At 38.9% G+C, this 4,436-nt stretch overlaps 1 protein-coding gene across 2 annotated transcripts in view; it reads left to right on the top strand.

The window, feature by feature from the left end:
* Positions 1–4,436, top strand: part of LOC115219232 (protocadherin-11 X-linked) — a 44,636-nt gene that overhangs the window by 38,402 nt on the left and 1,798 nt on the right. The window lies entirely within an intron of this gene.

Below are 4,436 nucleotides of genomic sequence, written 5' to 3'. Positions count from 1 at the left end.
TACTATGCGAAGTACCATTTTGAATGACATAAAAGGTGTGCAGTCATATTGGATGCATCCCAATTTCAGTAGCATTAGTTTATGGGAGACCCAGCTCCACATATAGGATCCGGGGTGTGTTTTTGAGACCTTCTGGGGGTAGGGTAAAAAAAAAAGAAGTTCAAATTCTGCTGAGGTCAGCTTTGCTTTCATACTGGGGGATCAATGTAATCAATGACGCCATCACCAACTGGTAGAAATGTTAGCATATCAGACAAAATACTTAGCAACATTCCATTCATCTTTACGTTCTGGGTTTAAATTCCACCAAGGTTAATTTTATCTTTCATCTTCTCTAGGTCGGTAAAATAAGTACCAGTTGAACACTGGGGTCGATGTAATTGATTCCCTCCCTCCCCTGGAATTGCTGGTCTTGTGCCAAAATTTGAAATTGTTATGTGAATCTTTACCATTTGGACATTTTTTCATGAAACAATTTCTGGTGGTTAGGAACCAAATGGTTCTGGGTTTGATGATTCTGCATGGCACTTTGGACAAGTGTAGTCTACCATAGTTTTGAGTTGACCAATGCCTTTTGAGTAGAATTTGGAAGACAGGATAATGTAAGGGATAATGATTATTTTTTTGTTCATAATAAACATTTATTAAACTTCCCTATATATATATACATATATATATATTATATATATATATATATATGAATTAAATGAAAGAATGGAGTCGAACGAAATGTTAACAAAATTCCTTTACTCTCGACATAAGTAGGAATTTTGTTAACATCTTCGTTCGACTCCATTCTTTCATTATTCATATACAACACACAAATTTCTTGCACATGAACCCGGAGAGTTTCTACCTTGGACAGGTCGCTTCAACCGTGTTTCTGATGTGAATTGCTACCCAGGTTTCGGTTCAACGAATTTTCCATGCTGACGAAAACATAGGATAATTCATTCACCTATTTTATATATATATATATAAATATACTCTACAGACACACATATACACACACATACACATGAACACACACACACGCGCACACACACATACATATTGTTAATGAATATCAGTAAAAGATGTAAACGTCAGGGAGCAACCTGAAAATTTTGGGGCTTCTTGAACAAAATCCTTTGTGACAATTGTTCTGCTGTGAGTTACACTGACACTTCCTTATCCCTATCACTGGCATAAATGCAGCGAACCAATACTTGGTCCACTAGGTAGTTGTACCCAATGATGTTATTGTTCACAAATGTTATATAAAAACATAAGCAATAAAGTATTTTAATAGACAAACCACTTTACATAGAAACGTTTAAGAATTCTTTTGTGACAGCTTCTTTGGCAAATTCTTTCTCTTATTTCTACATCTCAATACAGCACATACTTATAACTGCAAGCAATTCAATGTACATCTAAATAATTTAAGCATTTTTCATTACTTACTTTTTTCAGAGGCAGATATCTTGTATTGCCAAAAGTAACCACTTTTCTCAAATACGCTACGACTTCAGTAATCCACAGATGTATGATAGAAATTAACCCAAATAGAATTGATACTATAAAATATTTTAAAGCTTCGTGATAAAATATTTTATGGCTTCAAATATAATAAAATTGTAGAATATATTTGTAAAGATATTTAGATTGATAAATAATAAATGATATCTATTTCTGCGAATAGTTAATGGATGAATGTTTAAGTAACTAAATCCTGTATCAGTAAGTTAAGAATGATTTTGTTTTTATAAATAATTGAAATAAAAGTCTTTTATTCATCGAAATATTTCTTTCGTTTCCGAGATTATTGTTTCTGGAATAATCCAAATGAAGGAGATTCAGGAATTTGTGATCGTTTTCTGCTGAGACTAAAAAAACATGTTGACAGACAGATGATAATTCATAGAAAATCTCTTGGCAGGAATTACGGCTACAGTGTTTTTAGCTGTGAATCCCAGTCTTAGATGTATAAAATGATTTAATATATTGTGTTGCTAACCCTATCCTTTAACATCCTCCTCCTCTTCCACTTCCTATTCCTCCTCCTCCTCTTCCACTTCCTCCTCCTCTTCCCCCTCTTCCTCCTCTTCTTCCTCCTCTTCTTCCTCCTCTTCCTCCTTCCCACTCCTCTTCCTCCTCTTCCTCCTTCCTCTTCCTCCTTCCCACTCCTCTTCCTCCTTCCTCTTCCTCCTCCTCCTTCCTCTTCCTCTTCCTCCCCCTCCTCTTCCTACTCTTCCTCTTCCTCCCCTCCTCTTCCTCCTTCCTCCTCCTCCTCCTCCTCCTCTTCCTCCCCCCTCCTCTTCCTCCTCCCTCTTCTCCTCCTCTTCCTCCTTCATCTTCCTCTTCTTCCTCCTCTTCCTCCTTCCTCTTCCTCTTCCTCCTCCACTTCCTCCTCTTCTTCCTCCTCTTCCCCTTCCTCTTCCTCCTCCTCTTCCTCCTTCCTCCTCTTCTCCTCCTCTTCCTCCTTCCTCCTCCTCTTCTTCCTCCTCTTCCTCCTCCTCTTCCTCTTCCTCCTCCTCTTCCTCCTCTTCTTCCTCTTCTTCCTCCTTTTCCTCCTCCTCCTCCTCATCTTCTTCCTCTTCCTCCTCTTCTTCCTCCCCTTCTTCTTCTCCTTCTTCCTCCTCTTCTTCCTCCTCATCTTCTTCCTCTTCCTCCTCTTCTTCCTCCCCTTCTTCCTCCCCTTCTTCCTCCCTTCTTTCTCCCCTCCCATCTTCTTCTTCCTCTTCTTCCTCCCTTTCCACCCTCCTTCTTCCCCTCCCCTTCTCCCTCCTCCCTCCCCTCCCCCTCACCCCCCTGCCTCCTCTTCTTCTCTTCTCCTCCCAACCCCAACTCCTCCCCCTCCGACCTCCTCCTCTCCTCCTCCACGCCCTCCCGTGTCTCCTCCTATTCTTCTCCCTTTTCTGTGTCTCCTCTCCATCCTCCTTCTTCTCTCCTCCTCCCCCCTCCTCGTTTGTCCTGCCCCACCATCCTCCCTCCCTCCCCCCTCCTCCACCACCACACTCCTCCTCCTCCTCCCCCATCCACCACCTCCACCGCCTCCTCCTCCTCCTCCTCCTCCTCCTCCTCCCCTCCTCTACCATGATTTGCAGACTGTCCTTATTGAGCTCCACGGATTTTCCAGGGTGAGGCTCACCTTCTGGGCTGTGTCTCTGGAACCACCGTTGACACTGGCTTACACTTAGTGCCTGATCCCCATATACTGCATTAATATTCCTTACAATTTTTGTTGCTCTGTTGCCTTTATTGAACTCATAAAGCAAAACATGCCGAATATGTTCCTTTGCCACTTCCATTATAGCTTTGAAAAATTAACTGCTAAAATCCAACTGCACTCTTCAAAATTTGCACTAAGAATAAGTACAAGATAAAATTACTGCCTGATTTTATAGCAAGTTGATGCAGGTAGTTTATCCCATTCTTCCTCTGACTTTTAGCTCATGCAATTGAAGAAACCACATTACTTATGGGATGACCCAATATGTATATATATATATATAAATATATATATACATACATACATACATACATATGTGCAGGTGACACGTAAAAAAAAAACACGATTTTTTTGTGGCTTGTATGGTGGTGATGCTCATTTACAACCATGATGTCAGACCAGGCTACACACAAACACATACATATACATACACACACACACACATACAGATGTGACTGGACCTCATGCCGGTGGCACGTAAAAGCACCTACTACACTCTCAGAGTGGTTGACATTAGGAAGGACATCCAGCTGTAGAAACTCTGGCAGATCAAGATTGGAGCCTGGTGCAACCATCTGGTTCACCAGTCCTCAGTCAAATCGTCCAACCCGTGCTAGCATGGAAAGCGGACATTAAACGATGATGATGATGATGATATATATATATCATCATGTGTCTATATATATATATATATATATATATATATATATTGTTAGCTAGCTAGCAATATATATATATATATGTATATATATATATATTGTTAGCCAGCTAGCTAGCAAGATAGTTATACATAGATATATATATATATATGTTATATATATATATATATATATGTATATATATATAGATATATATATTTAATTTTTTACATGTTTCTACAGTGTTTTTTTTTATCTATAAGGGAAGGTGTGTTCAATAATGACGGCCAACTTTTCTTAATTCACACATTTATTAACAATATCCATATTGGATTTTTGACCACAGAGTGGTCCAGGAAACAAATCACTGTTTTATCAGTGTTTGATACATCAATATTTGATAGGAATATTAACCATCGTAGTTTATGATTGTGAAGTACTAACTGACACTATATTTCATTTTCCAATCAAAAACATCTTATTTAAAACAATAATCATGATATTGCTAATATTAATGAACACTTTCAAAATCCAACAGAAAATTTAGCAAACAGACTGTCATGGCAAATTTGTCACAATTCATT

The sequence above is a fragment of the Octopus sinensis genome, linkage group LG14 (genome assembly GCF_006345805.1).
Source record: "Octopus sinensis linkage group LG14, ASM634580v1, whole genome shotgun sequence".
Lineage (NCBI taxonomy): Eukaryota > Metazoa > Mollusca > Cephalopoda > Octopoda > Octopodidae > Octopus > Octopus sinensis.
Note: the sequence above shows the minus strand (reverse complement) of the source record. Positions and strands in the feature narration are given on the sequence as shown.